The sequence below is a fragment of the Podarcis cretensis genome, assembly GCF_951804945.1.
Source record: "Podarcis cretensis genome assembly, chromosome: 3".
NCBI lineage: Eukaryota > Metazoa > Chordata > Lepidosauria > Squamata > Lacertidae > Podarcis > Podarcis cretensis.
In genome coordinates, this window is record NC_137172.1 from 105,074,510 (window position 1) to 105,097,863 (window position 23,354).

Here is a 23,354-nt window from a genome sequence, read left to right on the forward strand (position 1 = left end):
AATGGGCCCAGCGTGAGGCAGTCATGGACAGAATGTTGGACTGGATTTGGGTCCCTACCTAGCCATGACGTTCTCTGGCATGGGCAGGCTGGGGCACATCCCTACCTTCCGGTCTAAACATCATTACAGGGTTGTTGTGGGAAAGAAATTGGTGTCAGAAGAGAATAATGTACATTCTCCTTAGAGGAAATGTGAGTTCTAAATGTGATTGGTAATGGAAATAAAAGACACACACACACACAGAGAGAGAGAGAGAGAGGGGGGGAGAGAGGGAGAGAGAGAGAGAGAGATATGGAGGTTCTTTTCTTACCCTGTTCAGTTGTAAACTCTGCTTCCTAGAATGTGACATAAGGGGGCAGTTTAGTTCTTGATATATTAGTGAGATTTGATATGTGGTGAGTACTGAACTGCTCCATTGAGAAACGATTGTTCCAGTCTGGTTACAGAGGAACTAAAAAGAATCAAGATCTATTTCTCTCAGGCTGCATGCACGCTATATATCTACAGCACATTTGAAGCACTGTCCCAAAGAAACTCAGCGAGGGAAGGTGTGAAGGTCAGAGTGGAGCAGGTAGGAACAGGGAAGCTGGGGCCGGGGGTGGCATCCTATTGTCCTGCACATTTTTATGTACACACACACACTTCTGAATGCATGAAGAGGGCTACTTACTGCCTGAGCAGATCCTTAAGGAGGCTTCATTCACCCAAGTAGCTAATTATGGGTTGCGTTCATAGAATCATAGAATTGTAGCACTGGGAGGGACCACCTAATCCAACTCTCTGCTATGCAGGAATCTCAACTAAAGCATCCATGAAAGATGACCATCCAATGTTTGCTAAGAAAAACTCCAGTGATGGAGATTCCAGAACCTCCTGGGGGGGGGGTCTGTTCTACTCTCTAGCAACACCTCTTCCCATTGGAAATTTCTTCCTGGTGTTTAGTTGGAATCTCCTTTCTTTTCACTTGTATCCATGGTTCTTTTCACTTGTATCCATGGTCCTACCCTCCCGAGCAGGAGAAAACAAGCTTGTTCCCTCTTCCACATGACAGCCCTTGAGATATTTGAAGATGGCTATCATATCTCCTCTCAGTCTCCTCATTCCCATGCTAAATACACTGAACTGCTGCAAACATTCTTCATAAGGCTTGGTTTCCAGAGTCTTGATTATCTCGGTCACCCTGCTCTGCACACGTTCCAGCTTATAAATATCATTCTTAAATTTTGTTGTTGTTGTTTAGTCGTTTAGTCGTGTCCGACTCTTCGTGACCCCATGGACCAGAGCACGCTAGGCACTCCTGTCTTCCACTGCCTCCCGCAGTTTGGTCAAACTCATGCTGGTAGCTTTCTTTACAGCAATGGACTTTCCTTTCGCTTCCAGGCATATCCGCAACTGAATGACCTTTCGGCTTTGGCCAAGCCACTTCATCAGCTCTGAATCTACTTGTATTTGTCCTCCGCTCTTCCTCAGTAGCATGTTGGATGCCTTCCAACCTGAGGGGCTCATCTTCCAGTGTCATAACTTTTATATGCCTGTTGTCTTTGTCCATGGAGTTTTCTTGGCAGGGATACTGGAGTGGCTTGCTGGTTCCTGCTCCAGGTGGATCACGTTTGGTCAAAACTCTCCACTATGACCTATCCATCTTGGGTGGCCCTGCACAGCATAGCTCATAGCTTCTCTGAGTTCTTCAAGTCCTTCACCACGGCAAGGCAGTGATGACAAATGTTCCATCAACACAAGGATTTTTGTTTGTGTAATGGAATATTTTCCTCCACATGCCACCTAACTCTGGTCAGTGGTGGGGAGTAGAAGACCTGGGGACAATACAAGGCACATGTGGGGGCTGGAGAGAAGGGAGATCTCCTTCATATAGATTAACGCCTGCATGGGTGTAAATGCTTAGTTGACTACTGCCCATACAACTGATATCTGGGCATAGATAATAAATGCAATAGGCCAAACTGGGTGTTTTTTAGCTTACTGTACAACTAGACATTATCCACAGCAAGACAGAGGGGTCTTTTTGGGGTGGGGATGGAGGTTACAACAAAAAATTGTGATGATCTAAGCAAGGATGAATTGGCCTGGGGTTGATAGAAGTAGTGATTGATTATAGAAAAAGAAAAAAAACAAACAAACTAGGATAATTTTAATCAAATATACATAACAGGAAATAATTGTCCATTTGAACTCATTATAGGTGGGGAGAGCTGAAGAAGAGATCTTTTTAAAACATAGAGCTGTCAGCTGATTAAAGACATCTTAGTTGAATGATTGTACGAGCTTTAATTTGCATGTGAATAACGATGATTACTTTGAAGACAAAAACATGCTTTGTTTTTCAGTGATGCATAGATGCCTCAGTTGAGGGAGAACTGGATGGCGATGTGTTTGGCTATAAAATTGGGATAGGTAGGTGGATTTTATTTAAACTAAACGGAGCTTGAGGGGTGGTGGCCGAAGCAAAAACCATTCTGTTCATCTTTATTATTCTCTTTGTGCTTTATTACTCTACTCTCCCTCAGTTGGCTCGCTCAAGTTCAGCCAAATACATTTTTTTTGGCCTGCCTGAGACAGAAAGACAAAATGGTGTCATGCCTCAGCACTTGTGGAGAAGACAACTGGGTAGACTCTTACTTCAACCTTAGCAATGGGGCAACATTCAAAGTGCCCAAATTAAAGGCAGCAGGCAACATTAAAGGACTCAGGACAGACCACAAGGTGCACACCTCTGTCTTCTGAACACTTTGGTACCACTCCCTAGTTCCAACATTTGCTGCCCGAGGCAGATGCCTCATTTTGTCTCATGGCAAAGCCAGCCCTGGGTTTACTTCTGCTACTGGATCCAGCCTTGGGAACAAATAACTGAAATAAGATTGGAGAGAGATGTGCTCTAGTGGTAGAGCATCTGCTTTGCATACGGATGGTCCCTGGATCAACTCCCTGTCCAAAACCCTGGAAATCCACTGCTGGTCTGATTCTGTATAAGGCAGCTTCCTATGGTCCTAGTATAAGAAATGCATACCCTCCAACATTTCTCTGATGAAAATAGAGAAATCCTAAATAATAATAATAATAATAATAATAATAATAATAATAATAATAATAATATCCCACCCATCTGACTGGGATGCCCCAGCCACTCTGGGTAGCTTCCACCATATATAAAAACATAACAAAACATTTAAAAACTTCCCAACATTTAAAAACTTCAGATGTCTTCTAAAGGTTGTATAGTTACTTATCTCCTTGGCTCAGGGGTCACATAACTCCATGCTCTCCAACATTTCTCCAAGGAAAATACAGTGGATATTCGGGTTGCGAATGTGATCCATGCGGGAGGCATGTTCGCAACCCGCAGCGTCGTGTCTGTGCATGTGTGGGTTGCATTTCGGTGCTTCTGCACATGCACAAAGCATGATTTTGCGCTTCTGCGCATGTGTGAGTGCCAAAACCCAGAAGTAACCCATTCTGGTATTTCCGGGTTCAGCATGGTGCACAACCCAAAAACGTGCAACTTGAAGCACCTGGAACTGTAGAGACATCCTAAGGAAAAGCGGAACATTCCAGGATCAAATGAGAAACTGAGCAGCGTCAGTAAATCTGAGGCTGTCTCTGAAAAATAGGGTCACATAACTCCAAATCCTTCAACATTTCTCTGATGAAAATAAGGATGTGCTAAGGAAAAGTGGGATAGTCCAGGATCAAATCAGAAACTGGGATGCCTTCTGTAAATCCAGGATTGTCCCTCAAAAATAGGGACACTTGGGGGGACTGTCCCACTCACACTAAAAATCAATAGCCAAATCAATACATGTTCGTGGGTGTGTAAGTAAGATGGTTATGGATCTGCCTGGAAACAAGTGGGGTGATGCTACTGCTTTAAGCACAGCGGTAACAAAGAAATATTAATATTTTCTTATCTCAGTTATGAGAACTATTAGCCACATTGATATTGATTTTCTTTCTCTCTTTCTGCACGGAGAAAAAAAATATTCACCTAAAATCATTGTATTTCGTTCTCTTACCCTTTATCTTCCATTCTGCAGAAAAACAAAAGCCACGAATGAACTTCTCTGCCTTGGCAGAGAAACAGACAGAGAGATTATCTAGGAGACAGAGCTGAGACTTCATTTCCTCTTGGGATAGCACCCCATTGTTCCAGGTCATGTATGTTTGACCAGGCCATGGGTCAGAACTTGCTTACATGAATAATAATCTATTCACATCACTGCTTTCTGTAATTATAAATATATATATATACATATTCCAAGCTGTTGTGGAAATATCAAAAAGTGATAGCCATCGTGAACAAAATGGCCTTTTGTAAAATGCATTCCCACAAGAGACTTTCAGTTCCCCATTACAAAGCCAGACAAAACAGATAAAAAAGAACACTGCACACAAACACAAACACAGTTTTTTTTTAAAGCATGGGCTCTGGATTAAATAGCATTGGGGAGAAATTACCTTTAAATTGTGCTTAATGGGATGGGGTTTGTTTTACATACAATGTACACATGTTTTCTGTATATGTGTTGTTATGGGAAGGCTTAATTTTAAAATACTCGGGGCTGGATCCGGCTAAGTTGAAGGAGTTGTGGGAGTTGGGTGTGTTTAGCTTCAAAAAAGGGATACTGAGAGGAAATGTGATAGCTGTCTTCAGCTATCTAAAGGACTGCCACATGAAGCATGGAGCAAGCTTGTTTTCTCCTGCTCCTGTTTGCAGGTGGAGAGCAGGGGAGGGGAAGCACCACGATGCTGGCAGAAGGCTTTGCAATGGCTTCGGATAGTGGAACTACTTATAGAATCATAGAATTTTAGAGTTGGAAGGGATTCCCTGCAAAGTGTGTTCTCCTTCATGGAGAGCACGTGTTGTGGTGAGGTCTAGCAGGACACCCCTCTGTTGCTGGGCGGGATCGTTTAGATGGCCACGACAGTAATTGGGCTATTCTGGGTTGTTAGGGAGATTTTGATGTTGCCAGTTTTGATGGACAGCCCAAAGGCTATACATTCCCTGCACACAGCGTTGAGCCTCCTTTTTTCGCTGCGTGCATCAGCTCACCCGCCTACCCTCCCTAATTTTAGGGCTTTTGTGTTTGACCTTGCTATGCTTGTTATGGGGTCATCTGCTTTTGGGGCAGGGGCCTGGTAAGAATTTTGTCCATTTGGCGGATTGGCCAGTGCCATTTAGTTTTTGCCTACTGCGCAGCAAATGGTCACAACTTGTAAGGTTGTGGTTAAAAGGTAAAGGGACCCCTGACCATTAGGTCCAGTCGTGACCGACTCTGGGGTAGCGGTGCTCATCTCGCTTTATCGGCCGAGGGAGCTGGCGTACAGCTTCTGGGTCATGTGGCCAGCATGACTAAGCCGCTTCTGGCGAACCAGAGCAGCGCACGGAAACACCGTCGTTTACCTTCCCACCAGAGCAGTACCTATTTATCTACTTGCACTTTGACATGCTTTCAAACTGCTAGGTTGGCAGGAGCAGGGACCGAGCAACGGGTGCTCACCCCATCGTGGGGATTCGAACCGCTGACCTTCTGATCGGCAAGTTCTAGGCTCTGTGGTTTAACCCACAGCGCCACCCGCGTCCCCAAGGTTGCAGTTAGGCATTGGTTAAAAAATTGGTTGGTGGAGAGGTAAGGATTGGCTGTGCCTGCCCCTCCAATGCTGCTGCTGCAAGGGTATTCCGTTAAAGGAATCCAGGGGCTTGCTATGCTTTTGTCCGAATCCCTGGCAAGGGGCTTGGGCTGCGCAAGAGCCCCTGGGAGCATTTGGGGAGAGGTGAGGGTCTGGCGCCCAGCTCCATTCTCTCCCCAAAATGTTTTCCCTTACTGACTTGCATAGGCTTGTGAATGTCAGTTCTGTCCCTAGGTGGGGACAGATAGTCACAACCAATGCCTAAGCAGCCACTCACATTATGTATTTTAATAAAGTTGTGGCCAAAATTATGCCAAAAACCTTAAACAAAATTCTCTGTGTGACGTGTGATTTATTTAGGGGGGTGGCTTGGGGATGCAATGCAGGAATATCAGCTAAAACATCCATGGCTGGTGACCATCCAGGCAGATTATAGACAGAGGCTCTGAGATGACATCCACAAGTTCCTTTAGTACCATTGGGTGCAGCTCATCAGGAGACTTGAATTCATTTAAAGTAGCTTGGTGTTCCCTGACCACCTCTTTTCCTATCTTGAGTAGGACTATGGCCGAAAGTTCGCTCTTGAGCTTTTTTGATGAGTTTCAGGGGAGTCCAAGGGTTTTCTGGAACCTAGTTCCTTTTCCTGCTGTCACTCATATGCGTGTTCATGGTGCAGCAACTTTTGAAGGCAGCCCAGCAGTGACCCTCCTCAGAGTCTTGGTTGCTAATAGCCACCTTTTTCCTTCTCAGGATTATAGAGAATGTCCGCCACTGTGATTGCTCTATGATTGAGCGGCATCACTGCATGGTGATGCCTATTGAAGCCAAACACAATTAGGCAGTGCTTCCCATCCATACCCTCCAACATTTTCCTGATGAAAATAGGGGTGCCCTAAACAACAACAACAACAACAATAATAATACAGTCATACCTCGGGTTCCAGACACTTCAGGTTGCATTTTTTTCGGGTTGCGGACCGCCGAAACCTGGAAGTACTGGAACGGGTTACTTCCAGGTTTTGGTGGTCATGCATGCGCAGAAGTGCTAAATCGCACTTTGGGCATGTGCAGACACGCCGAACCGCAACCCGTGTGTGCGCAGACACACCGCTGTGGGTTGTGGACACTGCGGGTTGCGAACGTGCAGCCTGCATCCACTGTAATAATAATAATAATAATAATAATAATAATAATAATAATAATGCTATATGTATCCCACCCATCTGACTGGGTTGCCCCAGCCACTCTGGGCAGCCTTCAACATACAGTATATAAAAATCAATTTGTTGTTGTTTAGTCATTTAGTCATGTCCGACTCTTCGTGACCCCATGGACCAGAGCACGCTAGGCACTTCTGTCTTCCACTGCCTCCCGTAGTTTGGTCAAACTCATGCTGGTAGCTTCGAGAACACTGTCCAACCATCTCGTCCTCTGTCGTCCCCTTCTCCTTGTGCCCTCCATCTTTCCCAGCATCAGGGTCTTTTCCAGGGAGTCTTCTCTTCTCATGAGGTGGCCAAAGTATTGGAGCCTCAGCTTCAGGATCTGTCCTTCCAGTGAGCACTCAGGGCTGATTTCCTTCCGAATGTATAGGTTGGATCTTCTTGCAGCCCATGGGACTCTCAAGAGTCTCCTCCAGACCATAATTCAAAAGCATCAATTCTTCGGTGATCAGCCTTCTTTATCAAACATTAAAGATTTAAAAACTTTCCTATACAGCACTGCCTTCATACAGCTTGGGGGTTGCATATCTCCATACACTACCATGCCTGCCAACATCTCTCCTATGAAGAGTGAGAAGTGGGACATTCCAGGATCAAATCAGGAACCAGGATGGCTTCTGTAAATCCGGAATTGTCCCTGGAAAATAGGGACACTTGGATGGTCTGTGCCACTCACCCATGAGATGGAAGGTGAGGAACAGGCAATATTAATCCTGCATTGGTTGCAGAGAAGCTGCATTCCCAACTACTTTGGCCCTTATTTTAAAGTCCAGAGGGCCTTTGGAGCAGGGTTTCTGCTTTGCCAAGTTTCTAAAGGATAGAATTCTGACTTCCACTTTGGAAGAGAAACAATCCAATGCATTATTTGTGTCTTTCATCTCCAAAGTAAAGTCTTAGTTAAGAGAGAGAGAGAGAGGGAGAGAGAGAGAGAGACAGAGAAGAATAAAGTATTGCAGGGACAGTAGGTGACCTTTATCTTTTCTTTTCTTTTTGAACAAAAGCATGGCACAGAATTACATTAATAAGGGAATATGATTCATGCTTGGAACAGTAAGTGTTTCCTCAGTGGAGGGCTGAAAGAAAAGGTCTCATTCAAGGATGCCCATTTTAAATCCATTCATATTTTATAAGGAGAGAATGGATTGCTTATTTTCAAGCAGGCACTACTATAAAAATTATTTTGATTTCCTTTCGGCCACAGGGCTTCGGCACCAAACCATAATAAATCTCAAGTTTGGTGCTGAGACATCAGGTTGTGTTTCTGCTCGAGGCAAATAAAATACACATAATATATTGGGTTTAGGAGAATGATGTCTGCTTGACCAGCAGGTCCCCAAATAGATATGTGGCAAAGAAATGGAGATCTCTCTCCTGCTTGATGTTTCTGCCACAGACTGGCAAGAAGGACATTGAATAAAGCACTATCAAATCAAGTAAGGAGGTTGTTCCGAGTTTGCAACTGCAGTGAAGAAAATGGCAATAACCAACAATGAACTGGATTGCATCTGGGCTTGTATTGCAAGGAGCCATGGCTCTTTTCTTGCTGCAAGCAGAGTTTGCAAATAATTGTGTGGATGATTGCATATTATGCATTCTCCTGTAACCATTACGGGCCAAATCCAACCCCTTCATTGGTGTTCACTTCAGCTTGTGATGCTCAGCACTATGTTGCCAGAACATCCATGTAGTTGCAGTAATGCTTCATCCCAGCCTTAATGTGCAAATTGCACATTGAGTCTTTCGCTCCCACAATTCTGATATGTTGAAAGGAATGAATTTCCTTTGGCTTGCTTTGCAGCATTTCTGAGTTTGCCCTGCAAAAAGGAAATGTGGAGGAAACAGAGCCACTGTGAAGCACTGCTTCTGATTCATCACAGCGATCAACTGAGTACAGTGGTACCTCAGGTTAAGTACTTAATTCGTTCCGGAGGTCCGTTCTTAACCTGAAACTGTTCTTAACCTGAGGTACCACTTTAGCTAATGGGGCCTCCCGCTGCTGCTGCGCCGCTGCCACACAATTTCTATTCTCATCCTGAAGCAAAGTTCTTAACCTGAGGTACTATTCCTGGATTAGTGGAGTCTGTAACCTGAAGCGTCTGTAACCCAAGGTACCACTGTATATAAGGGGTGAAATAATCTTTCAGGTAACCTGGTCCCAAGCTGTACGGGCCTTTGTACACCAAAACCAGCAACTTCAACTGAACCTTCAGTTCATTGGTGATCTTCTCTCTGAGGTTTGCGAATGGTGCCTACCTCCCTGACAAGGATTCCCTCAGCAGCTAAAGAGATTCGACTGGCGCTCTTCCTTCAGCATCTGATCTGCTGTCTTTCCTATCCTTTGGTGCTTATTACTTCTGATGTGAAGGGAGTAAGTACTTTAATACCATCACCAGAGCCATTTGTTAAGATTTTTTCCCCTTCCTCTCTCATCTTATGAATAGCATGATTTAACATATTAATGTGCAGAGGGGAAAACATCCAGACAGTCTCCTTTAGGGATTATAAGGGAGGAAATGATGAGACACATGCAGCCTTAATGATCCATCCTGATCTGAGCATATTGATAAGAAAAGCCTTTTAGGAATGAATTTACAAGCTGCATGTGAGAATTGCAGCTGTATAATTAGAAAGCAGCCTAAAGGCTTCACAGTAATTAAGGGAGGAGTCACTGCTCCCTAATCAGACTCTTAAAAGTGATATCCATGGTTTGTCCTTCTCAGGCTATGGCTGAAATCCATGGGCTTAAGTTACTTAAATCCATTAATTTCAATGGGACTCCTCTGAGAATGACTTGTGCAGGTCATCACCCTTATTGTCTAACAAGTCCCCCATCTGGGACCATTCTCAGAGAAAAGAAACCATGTAACGTGAACATTGGTAGGGAGAATTTTATTCTGGAATACAATTTAAATGTACAGAGCAAAACTAACCTTTCCTCCTTATTCTGCGAACTGTGCACAATCCCAGACACTGCAACCCCTCCTTAGCTCTCTGGAACTGCATCCATGTGAAAAACAGCTCTGCTTATTTACTTCAGCACCCTGTTCCCAAATTACTGGGGACTGGAGAGGCTTCAGAAATAATTCACTGTGATTAAAAGCGGAATGTTTTGAGAGTTGATCACTGCTGACACAGGGCAGCGCTTTGTGGATTCAAAGGGAAGGAGACGGTGGAGACGACATGGTTTCTGCAGCAGAAGGTGGGAACTCATGGCGATGACTGGGGGGCCACTCAAGTCGGCAGGAATGTCTTCTCACGGTCATCATAACAGGACCCAGCAAACTCATTTGCTGCTGCTGCAGCTGCTGCTGCTCTCCCATGTAGGACCTGCTGGAAGGGGGCTTCCTTTCCCTTCCTGAGGAAACCCTTTTTAAAGAAAACACCTCTTCTTCACATTTGCTGCAGCTGATACAGGGCCCCATCCTCCCTCCTCTGCGGCTGGAAAAAGCGTGGCCTAAAAAATCAGGCTGCAATGTAAAATAAAGGTAAAGGGACCCCTGACCATTAGGTTCAGTCGTGGCTGACTATGGGTTTGTGGCACTCATCTCACTTTATTGGCCGAGAGAGCTGGCGTACAGCTTCCGGGTCATGTGGCCAGCATGACTAAGCCGCTTCTGGCAAATCAGAGCAGCGCATGGAAACTCTGGAATGGTACCTATTTATCTACTTGCACTTTGACGTGTTTTCAAACTGCTAGGTTGGCAGGAGCAGGGACCGAGCAACAGGAGCTCACCCCATTGCGGGGATTCGAACCGCCGACCTTCTGATCGGCAAGTCCCAGGCTCTGTGGTTTAACCCACAGCGCCACCTGTGTCTCAATGTAAAATAACTACCTTCAAATATCTGTCACATGGAAGATGGAGTCAGCTTATTTCCTGCTTTTCCAGAGGAGAGAACCTGAACCAACAGATTCAGGTTACTAGGAATGAGATTTCAACTAAGCATCAGGAAGAACTCTCTGATCATAGCTGTCAATGTTTCCCTTTTTTTAAAAGGGAAATTCCCTTATTCCGAATAGGATTCCTCACAAGAAAAGGGAAAAGTTGACAGCTATGTTTCTGATAGCAAGAGCTGTTCGACAGTGGAACAAACTCTCTCAGAGGGTGGTGGACCCCTTTATTGGAGGTTTTTAAGCAGAGGTTGGATGGTCATCTGACTGGGATCCTTTGTCCGATTTCTGCATTGCAGGGGGTTGGACTAGATGTCGTCTTTTTGGTGTCCCTTCCAACTCTGCAATTCTATGATTCTGTGACCTGTTTGTCAAACTCTGCGTGCTTCCCTCCACCTCTTCCCCTCCAGAGCTCTGGGAGTTTCCCCCAGTCTGCTTAGTCACATTTCTCATAAAAGAAAAGGTCATGCATTCAACTTTTCAGAAAAACCAAAACCACCAGGGAGACTCAGAAGCTCAGGGAGTCCCTGATCTGCCTCGAGACACTTTGCTATCAATGCAATCTGACTCGTAACATGACCCGGTTCACCTTGTTATTTGGGGCATATAGAGTCAATGCGCACCCTCAGTCTGTGCTATCTACCCTTTCCCCCATTGACATGAATGGATAAATTGTGTCACAATATACCAGTAGATTGTGTCCACAGTGATTGAAATGAAAGCAAGTACAATGAGGTCAGCCATACCCATTGGAATGTTTGTCTCATGAAAAAGAACGGGACTGGAATTTTTATCTCATCTTTCCTCAGCATAAAATTAAGGCAGCTCATATGGGATTTTCAGGTAGTCTTTCATCTAGGTGCCGACCAGGTCATCGCTAAGAACCTGCAGGTCTATCTGCGAAGGTTTCAGCCACATGAAATGTTCCTCCTCATCCGCCTTCTCTTACAATGCATAGCCCTTTTACTAGTTAAGCACCTCCATTCCATTTAGTGAAAACTCCATTGTGTGCGCTCCCCACCCCTTCCAGAGCACCTACAAATGTAATTATAAGAAACTGTTGCCAGTGATAAGTCATTCTTTGTTTGTGAGATAAAGGATTTTTTTTTTTTTTTAAGCTTAGAAAAAGAACAAATCGGAAAAGGAATAATGGCACCTTGTCACCTGCCTGGCTATGATCAATGTTTTTAATTTTCAGTATTTATCCCTGCTTACTAGCTGGAAAGGTTAGAAAACAAAATAATAATCATTATAGCCAAGATGCCAGAGAATGGGCTGACATCCACTGTGTATCACTTGTTATTTATTTTTGAAATAATCAGCCTAGTCATTCATTGTTAGGTATCACAGTGCATAACCATCTTTGATGTTCAGGTAAATTCTAAAACCCTGTGCTCCAGCAGTATCCAAAGTGATGCCCTCTAGATCTTGTTGGACTACAACTCCCATCATCCCTAACCATTGGCTATGCTGGCTGAGCCTGATGGGAGTTGCACTCCAAATCACCTGGAGAGTGCCACGTACTCCTGCTCAACAACATATGAAGAATAATGTGAAATTGTGATACACTTTGCAAAAATAAAAATTTAAAAGTCAAAAAGCGAGGGGAGCATATGTGCTCATGGGCACCGTGTTGGCAACCCCTGTTTGAAACGAATCAGTAGCTTTCTAATCAGTTAAGGCTGCAATCCTATTCACGCTTACCTAGGCATGAGTCCCATTAAGCCCATTAAGCCCAAGGGTTTATTTCTGAGTAAGCATGTATAGGATTGAAACATACATTGTAAACCAACACTGTGGTTTCTCTGCATCTATCCTAGGTCTTTGAAGGAGCATCTCCACCCACATCGTTTAGCCCGGACAATTGAGTTCCAGCTCCAAGGACCTTCTGGTGGCTCCTTCACTGCGAGAAGTGAAGCTGCAGGGAACCAGGCGGAGGGCCTTCTTGGTAGTGGCACCCATGCTGTGGAATGGCCTCAGATGTCAAGGAGATGAGTAGCTATATAACCTTTAGAAGACATCTGAAGGCAGCCCTATATAGGAAAGCCTTTTAATGTGTAATGTTTAATTGTGTTTAATATTTGATTGTGCTTTTATATATGTTGGAAGCCACCCTGTGTGGCTGGGGCAACCCAGTCAGATGAGAGGGATACAAAAAATAAAATTGTTGTTGTTGTTACTTTATGCAAGACTCCAAACTCTCTCTTTTCTTGTTTCAGCCCTTCATCAGGCACAGTGAAAATGCTGAGAGTTGTGAAGAGAAGCAATTGCTACAGTTGTTACAATTCCCAAAATGGTTTCACCATCAGTTCCTCTCCCCAGTAAACTCTGGGAACTGTAGTTCTGTGAGAGGAATTGGGATCAGGAAGCTCTCAGCACTCTTATCAAACTACAGGTCCCAGGAAGCCCTGACTGTTTAAAGAGATATGATACTGCTTTAAATGCATAGTGCAGATGGGGCCCCAGAAAGAAATAAAAACCTGCGTTTTTGTTGCACTTGGAAAATTAGTAGATGTGGCCGTTTGCTGATTAATTCTCTCTTCAACAGAAGATAAACATATTGCCATTTATGAATTGGCACAACTCGTTGGAAGACAAGCTGAAACTCTAGCTACCGCTAAATGGGACCATGTTCTGTTTTTCCCCAATACTCTGAAACAGACTGAGTGCAGGAAATATTGGATATATTACAAGATCCCAATATTTTTGACAGATTTGAAGCCAAGTTTAGGCTTTTGAAAGAAGTTCCAAAATGGCCAGACATTTGGGAGCTGCTTTAAACTAAAATATGCACTGAGGTTCTTTTCTCATTACAGCAAATACCGTAATTCTGGCTTCATCCACTGAAACTGAAAAGAAATGCATGTGTGAAAGTATCAATGAAATCAAACCTAATACTGCAGGACATGCAAAGCAGTGATCACCACTGAGCTTCAAGAGGCCAGGGACTGTGACCATTTTACTTGGTGAAGAGGTATTCTGTTAAGCGGTGGAATTTTCAGCCATTCTGGAAGGGTCAGGAGAATTTTGTTTTGTTTTTGCAAAGTTCATTTTCCCTAATGTTTTCTTTCCCCCTAATATAATGCATTCAAAAATAGGTAGCATAGATTATTAGAATCGTAGACTTGTAGAGTTGGAAGGGACACAATGTGAGGCTTGAACCCCCAGGAGAAGTTCACATAGATGAATTTTCATGACTCAAACTGACGTGTGAATGTGAAGAACTGAACTTTTGAATAGAAAAAAATGAGAAACAGAAATGGGCACAATTGCCCATTCCTAGCAAAAAATTGCTGGCTTTCCAGATCCCAATATTACAGCTGTTTACCTGCCAGATCATGGTGTTATTATTCAGAACATTATTTCTGACTATTCTTCTGACTATTTATACAGTCGTACCTTGGACTGTATAAACTGTGAAACGAATCCATTCCGGAAGTCAGTTCAACTTCCAAAATGTTCAGAAACCAAAGTGTGGCTTCTGATTAGATGCAGGAAGCTCCTGCAGCCAATCGGAAGCCGCAGAAGCCCCGCCGGACGTTTGGGTTCCAAAGAACATTTGCAAACCGGAACACTCACTTCCAGGTTTGCGGCATTCGGGAGCCAAAACGTCCAAGTACCAAGGCGTTCAGGATCCAAGGTACAGCTGCATTTACTTATAAGTAAGTCCCGAAGTGCAAGTAGATAAATAGGTACCGCTCCAGCGGGAAGGTAAACAGCGTTTCCGTGCGCTGCTCTGGTTCGCCAGAAGACATGCTGGCCACATGACCCAGAAGCTTTACGCCGGCACCTTCAGCCAATAAAGCAAGATGAATGCCGCAACCCCAGATAAAACGCACAGAGAAACGCAAGAAAATTTGGATTCATTTATCCAAGACGCATGTTGAAAAAGAAACACAAAAGAATTGAATGATACAGACTTCCAACAGATTTATATTCCTTAAAAAACCGAGCTGAAGAAGGCATTTACTCCGAAACAGGGCCCTGTCCTGGTCACCACTACTGAGTCGCACATCTAATTCATACTCCGGATACTTCTTTTTGGCCCTATTTGATTCTTTATTCTGACTTTATATAACATGGACTCTTTTTGACTGCCATTGAGACTTGTATAAAACAATTGTTGTGTACTGGAATTTTATGTACCTTTATACTATATCACTGCATATTTGAAACTACATTATTTCTGCACTTAAACGTTGTGTTTAAATTTACTATTATTTTAAAACTATCGCACATATACGTTGTGTTCAAATTTACTATTAGTTTAAAACTGTTATTCTTAGCAGAATATACACGTTTTTCTTTTCAACTCTCGAGTAGGAATTATTCCTTGTATTGAAACCTTTGGCCAGAGCTCTTGGTATATCCTTTTCAGCAACCCCAGAGTCGTCCACGACTGGACCTAATGGTCAGGGGTCCCTTTACCTTTACCTAAGTTTGCATAATATTGCACCAGTTTGGAATCTTAGCTGCCAGGAAAAGGTAGGAAAGCAGAGAAAATTGTTGCTATCTATACAGCTGTATATTTTGCAAAGTAGTGTAGCAGGTCATTTTCTGGCTAGGACAGAAACCACTTTAGTTTCCAAAATCCATAATTCTGAATTTTGCTTGAATTTAGCATTGCTTGCTATAATCATTACCCCCCCCCCTTTCCGGGAGTATTTGAGACGTGATCAAAATTTGTCCAGTTCGGTTTTCTGGTTTGGGAGCAACATCAGATATTTTAAGGACATGAGTAGGATTTTTTTTTTAAAGAGAGAATTAAGCATAGAATGCCATCAAATTAAAGAGCCACTATAAAGTTTTGGAACAAAGCAACCCACGTTCCATAGAGTGAGCTTGGCAGCACTACCACAAATGAATCCAGAATGTAAGACCCAAATAACTTTGGGATAAAAAGATTTTATTTCTGTTTAGTAGATTTATAATTGCCCAAATACTTTCATCATGATTTAAGAACCAGCAAAAATGGAATAACCATTTTTTTCCTATTCATCTTGTCTCAAGCAAGCGTAAGGTTGCTATTAGGTGACCAGAAACCATTAGGTGTTGTAAAAACAGCTTTAAAAATATTTGCATGGTGAGTTAAGCCTTAAAACAAACAGAGACATAACTTCACAATATGGTGGCTGGCACTGATTTTTTACTATGATGACAACCAGGCCTCTAAGCTGCTGAAGACATCAGTTGGGAAACATTAAGAACTTCAGACAAAAATGCATCGTTCTTGGGCTTTTTAGCAGATGTGGGATTTCGTCTTGTGCTGAATATGCTCTCCCACATTCCTAGGCCCATTCAGAAGCCACAAAACTGTGTGTGGAGTTTTCTGCCATTTTGGAGGGGTCAGGAGAAAACCAATGAGGGCAGACAGGGTAACAGAAACAGGGCAAAAGAGGCATTTGCCTTTCTTTCTTTCTTTCTTTCTTTCTTTCTTTCTTTCTTTCTTTCTTTCTTTCTCTGCTCAAGTTGAAGCACTGCTCTTAACACACCTGATGGCCTTCTGCTCTCCAAAATATCTCCTTAGCAGTGCTATGTCGTGATGTATGCCGGGTACACTGTGTTGGGACAAAAACATGGCGGCAAAATAAACCTCCACTGCCACTTTTCTGTTGAGCTTTCTGCACCTCTGAAACGTTGGCACAACACATGCAAAGATATCTCGCCCTTTTGCCTTTGCTTATAAACCTTGAACTGCCAATCACCCATTCCCACCACCCTTCTGAGTAATACCCCTCCCCACCTTCTCACTATATAGAAGGGTCTGGTGACTTCTGTTTCAGTGTATCTGAAGAAGTGTGCATGCACACGAAAGCTCATACCTAGAACTAACTTAGTTGGTCTTTAAGGTGCTACTGGAATGAATTTTTTTCTTTTATTTTGTTTTTCCATTGAAAAGTTCACTGCAGAAATTTTGGTCCAGCTCTGGAACCAAGGGGATAAAGAACATAAGATGAGCCCTGTCAGATTAGGCCAATGGCTGATCTCTTCCAGCATCCTGTTCTCACTTTGGCCAATCAGATGTCAATGGGGAGCTCATAAGCAGAACCCTCATAAGCAACAATGCTCTCTTCACTTGTGATTCCCAGCAACCAGCATTCAGAGGCCTCCAATATGGAATGATTTTACCTTAACCTAGAAGTTCAGCAACATGCATCCTGCTGTGATGAACAGGCACCATGTATGTGGCCGCTGGGACCACATAACACCGGTCCTGAGAGATCTGCATTGGCTCCCAGTATGTTTCCGAGCACAATTCAAAGTGTTGGTGCTGACCTTTAAAGCCCTAAATGGCCTCGGTCCTGTATACCTAAAGGAGCATCTCCACCCCCATCGTTCAGCCCGGACACTGAGATGCAGCGCCTTCTGGAGGTTCCCTCATTGCGAGAAGTGAGGTTACAGGGAACCAGACAGAGGACCTTCTCGGTAGTGGCGCCCACCCTGTGGAACACCCTCCCTTCAGATGTGAAGGAAATAAGGAGCTATCTTATCTTTAAAAGACATCTGAAGGCAGCCCTGTTTAGGGAAGTTTTTAATATTTAATGCTGTATTGTTTTTAACACTTGATTGGAAGCCGCCCAGAGTGGCTGGGGAAACTCAGCCAGATGGGCGGGGTATAAATAATACATTATTATTATTATTATTATTATTATTATTATTATTATTATGCTGCCTCTGTTCATTCTGCTTATGTTATGGTTACTGTTGTTGCTTCCATCTCACTTGATTACAGTAAGACAGCACATACAGGAACAGCCAATCAGAGAAGGGTGCACTGTGAAAACATGAATTTCTGATCCATGGGGTTGGGTTTTTCTTTCTGAAGGGTGGGTATGGGGAGTTATATTATGCATGCCACATTCCTAAAATGCACTTTAGTGATGTGCATGTGCAAAACTTTGTAGACACTTTAAAACCTTGAATTTTTTTTTAGAACTTTCATTGGGCTGATCAGCTAATTATGGTTTCTGATGGGCAGTTGCCCATTACTATTACCAATAAACACACTTTTATAAAACATACAGATCATCCTTGTCTTCATATTCTGCAAATTAATAGAGGCCCAAATGTCTTCTTACAAATACGTTGACACTAATACATCAGATTTCAGACTTCTCATGTACGGTTCAATTTGCTCTTGCCCCATTAATGCAACAGACGGTAGTTTACTAATTGGAAAGATGTCACTACATATACAGTGTGATAAACATTTGTCAAAAATATTTCAACCTAACAGTCTTTTTTAATGCAGCTTTTATCTATGCATGTTAGGTTAAGGATACGTTCAAATTCACTTCAGTTTTCCAAAATGATTCACATGGATAGGTAGATAATTAGAAACTGCTGACATATATATATAAAAATCAGTCCCATTGTGATTTTTTTTACTTAACTGCTCAAAAATCTATAGGTCATCATTTGCCTAAAAGTTGCAGATTTTATGAGCAAATCCTCCACCAGCAAGGAACATCCATTTGGAAAAGGAACAAATAATGATAGAAGCATAGAAATCCAGATCTGGAATTATGGGTCATCTAGTGTCTCCGGACAGCGCTGGCCCCTGGCCTCTTAAGTGAGATGGGCGCACAACCCCAGAGTCTGTCAAGACTGGCCCGTATGGGCAGGGGTACCTTTACCTTTACCTTTTTAGTCCAAAATATCAGATTCCTTCAGGAAATCCAGAGGTGTAGCACATTCAGCAGATTCAACCTTTGTTTGAAGACCTCCAGCAAGTTAGACCTCCCCCTCCCAGTCGGGTTGCAAGTGGTGTTGTCTTCAAATTCCCAAAGCAAAATAAATCTACCAGCAAAAAGGAGCAAACAAGCTGTCTATTGGGCTTTCTGAAGGAAATGGACTATTATTGATAAAACTGTAAACCTTGTGTGTAGGTTTCTTTGGGGGTGGCAGGGTTAATTGTTTGGGATCTAATTGGAAGCTGGTAAAAAAAAAAAATTCTGAGAAAGGTGCAGATGGATCACAAGTATTGAAAGAAAGACCATCAAGCTTCCTTGACTTTGTGGTTTGGACATCATGTAGCCAGAGGGTATGTAAGGGAAACAGATGAAAGGATGAGCAGATCAAGGGAGGTCTCAGGATACAGGCAAAGGAACATACACCAGGCTGGAGGATATAAGATAGGGCAAAACTGACACAGGTCTTTCACAAGGGACTTTGTCTAGATAGGGTGAATGGGATTGCATTGAATGTATATTTATTTGGCTGTGCTTTTGCTCTAGCTGGGAAAGGCTTGCATGCACCTTTCCCCCTAAGAACTACTTTTTTATCCTTTTAGCAAACTTTTAATCTTACTTCATCAAACCAATGTGATCTCCACACACCTAGTGTGAAGTTCTGAGCTACCTTGAAGGAGGAGCTCAAGGAGACACGGGATAATTTTAGGCTGGTTGGTGAAAGGCAGCCCTGTAGAAAAAATAAATGCTTTCACTTGGTGGCTGTGAGAGACTTGTGGAAAGGGAAGACAGACCTGTTTGGCCAGGATATTCCTTCCCATCATGGTACATAGTCCAAGGTGCAGTGGGGTGTTATGACAGGCTTAGTTTATTCCATCTTAGGGAAGAAACCAGTAAGAGGAGTCATTAGCAGGGGTGCCAGTTCCTGGGGGCTGAGACCTTTTGGACTCACTGAATATTTTGGGGGTGGGGGCTGCCCCCCATGTCCAAAAAGCACGGAGGCAGAGTGCAGCATGGCTCCAGTGGCTGGCTCCTCCTCCTGCTGCTGCTGTGGAGGGGAAGGAGGGTCAAAGTAGCTTCCCACCGGTGGCAGTACCAGGAGGAGATGAAGGAGGAACCACACACCATTGAAGCTGTGCAGCTGCCTCATTCAGCTCTGCCCCTGGCCAGTGTGGTGTAGTGGTTAAGAGCGGTAGACTCGTAATCTGGTGAACCGGGTTCGTGTCTCCGCTCCTCCACATGCAGCTGCTGGGTGACCTTGGGCTAGTCACACTTCTCTGAAGTCTCTCAGCCCCACTCACCCCACAGAATGTTTGTTGTGGCGGAGGAAGAGAAAGGAGATTGTTAGCCGCTTTGAGACTACTTAGGGTAGTGATAAAGTGGGATATCAAATCCAAACTCCTCCTCCTCCTCTTCCTCCTCCTCCTCTTCTTCTTCCTCTTCTTCCTCTCAACATCCTCATGTTGCTCATGCAGTGTTAGGATATTGATGTCACATGCTTGACATTGCCCCTCCAGTTGTCCTATGTCCCTGTGAAGATGGCAGTACCGAATCGGTGGCGCATGCCTTTCTGGCTTGCATTCTTTATAAAGACTTGAGGAATGAGATTATCACCCCTATTTTATTGTCCATTTTGGGTCACCCAACTGCTGCCACAGTGTCCTTTCTCTTGGCAGATCAAGATGAGCAGCTGACAGCAACGGTTGCAAGGTTTTTAGCTGGGGCAATCAGAATAAGATCCACTATTTGACTATTGATTCAAAACCCTAAAATGTATTTTCTAAAATTGACTTTATATTTCTATTCTTTGTATATAGTATTGTTGTTTAATTGCTATGGCTGATGGCTGACGCAAATAAAGATTCATTCATTCATTCCCTCCAGTTGTCCTTGCAAGCTGGCATCACTAGGCATCAGGGATATATATGGAAGTATGGTGTTCTGCATGGTTGGGGAATCTTTTTAGGCAGACAGTTGCACTTCCTTATGAGCCACCTGCCAAGGGTCACATGGCAATTGTGGGTGGAGCTCCTGGCAAAAGTAGACAGAACAACTAATGCCAAAAGTCCTCCCCCTAACTGCTGTTAGCCACGCAGACGGAAACTGACACGTATCAAAATCCCTCTCCCTCTCACATCTCACTTATGCAGCCCTGAGTAATGGATGTGGTGTGAAACTCACCCTCTGAAAATGAACCATTCTGACTCTTAGGGCCAGTCAGCTTCTCATACTTGGTTTGGTGATTTAGTGCACAGCTGCCATATGTGGGGAAAACTCCACAACAAAGGAATCCTTCTGTGGCAGGGTATCACTGTTATCATCTTGTCAAGTGTGATAACATTAGGAAGGTGGGTAACAGTATAGGCTGAAGGCTGAATAGTTTGAAGGAAATTGATGCCCTGGATTAGCACATCTAACTCTGAAGTGTTCCACAGGTACATTAGTCCTCAGCGAAAAAACAAACACATAAGTTTGATGGAGCATTTTTGGTTCTGAATGCCATCATTATGAAGTCAAATACTCAGCATCAAGTGTCAAGCATCAAGGCAGTACCGAGATTTATTCCCCCTATAGTCAGAGTTTAGTTCTCAGTGAAACTAGTTTTAGATTATAGACCCTTCCAGACATACCATTTTGTAGTTCTATAGCTGCATTTTCCCTGATTTTTTTTGGCATGTCTCCATGCAACGCTGTTATCATTCCATTGAAATCCCGGAATGTTGCCATCATCAAGCTACTTCTATTTTTCCCCTTTTGAAAACCAAACCAAACCAAACCAAACCAAACCAAACCAAACCAAACCAAACCAAACCAAACAAACAAACAAAACAACACCACAGAATTGAGATCTGGAATTATTCTACTGTCTTTTCATGGTGCGGAAAGTGTCTTGCACAATTTCTAGCACTTTGTGACAGTTAGGGTATGTGGTTTGAGCAACCATTTTTATTTTTTATTTGGGCAGGAGGTTATCCATAGCTCAGACCAAAGCAGTGAACTCAATGAATTTCTGCCATCTAATCCCTATATCTCCCCCACAAACAGAATTCTAATCTACCAGTTGTTTAGATAAAAAAAAAAAATCAAAAAGGTGAAAGAGCTCCCACTACCTGTGCATATGCTCATAACTTTTCACATTTACTTGGGTGGACGAACAAGGGAACAGAATGGATGTGGCTACAACTGTTATGTACTGAAGTTCTCACCCTGAGCCAGCAGAGCGATACTGTAGATAGTTTTCACTCAGGTCCACATATGCAAATAAGGAATTGAAAGTGATGTTCAGTGATTGGATAGTTAACAGAAAGTTGTTACTGTTGCTTTGTAGCTGAGCTCTATATAAGCAGGTTGGCTGAACCCTTCAGCCCAGTTCTGTTCTGGCCTGTGAATAAACAAGAGCTGTTTGAAGAATCGCTGTGTCGTCTGATATGTTCACCCACAACTTAACAACAACCACAGAATGCTTCTTAAACTTCCCATCATTGATGTAGACCAGAGGTTTTCAACTTTTTTGAGTCCACGGCTCCCCTGACCAACTACACTCTTTCTGCAGCTCCCCTGTGGGGAGCACCCCCCCCCAAGCCTCAGAAGCCTAGTTATGCCACCCGCTGCCTGCACAGCTGGCAGCCCCTCACCCCTTTTCAAACACCTTCCCTTATGGAGTGTTCTCTCAGCCTCTGTCAGGGACTGGGCAGAGAAGGAATGGTGGAGACTGCCTCCCCAGCCTGACCCTTCCAGGGAGGAGGAGGAAGAAAACAGTATAGATTTACAACAATGGTTTGAGGGAGGTCACAGCTCAGAGGCAGATGAGGGGAGAAGTTGTGAAATAATGGGAAAGGAGGAGCAGGCAGAGCCAGAGCAGTAGCTGGCTGACATGTTGTCATTAGAAAGCATTCCAGGCCTTCCACCTCCCAGAACCTGGCAGGCCTTAAAAATAGAAAAGCCTTTGGGATTTGGAAGGTTGCCAGGGTAACTGGGTGTGATGTCAAAAGAAAAGTTTGGGGTCTTTGGCTTCAGGTTTGGAATAGCTGGGGAAAGGCCAGATCCATCTTGGGCAGACTGGCTGAAGGAAGGCAGAGAGAGTTGCCTTGGACTCCAGTGCTGCACTGCTGTAGGAAACAAGTCCTTCTTGAGATGACTATGCTGTAAGATCTGGACCTCCTCTATGTAAAGGTGTAAATATGTGTAATTAAACCACATTTCTTCTTTAAGAAGAACAGCCTCCACCACTTCTTCAATTCTCCAAAGGAGCACAGATCCTGGTTGTGAGCCAAGCCCCCTGGAATCCCGTGCATGGCTTGGCAGGAATTGGGGATGGCCTGTTTAAGCTAGGGTTCCTGACATATGGTGGCAAGCCTATATTCAACTGTATCAGTATATTTAAATACATTAATGGTTTATCCCACTCTTTGTTTTCTAGGAAAACAGGTGCTGGAACTCACTATTAACACCTCCCATGTTCTCTTATAATGGTAATGGTGGCACCTGAGAGGTGCTGAAACTAAATTCTGATGCGTACCAGCTGAAAAAAAAAAGTCCTGGTTTATCCTATTTATTCTGGCATCTTGTTAACTAGCCTGGTCATTTGTTATGAAACACACACACACTACATTTTACCTGCTTTTTTCCTACAAATCCTGATGGAAGTGTTGCATGAATAATAGCATGCCTCTAAATATACATGGAACCAAGTGGAATTTATGAGCTGGGATTTGACCTTCATTACAAAGTGAAATTCTGGCTTCATTTTATCTATTTATTGTTTTCAAAGAGCTATTAAAATATTGTCTGAGAATTTCATACAGATGGTTTTTCCTTCTGTTTCCCAAGCTGCATGCAGTTTCAAAGAAATAAGACTGAAATGAGTTGATTCGCAATCTGGATTGGAGAAGGCACAGATGACGATGGCCA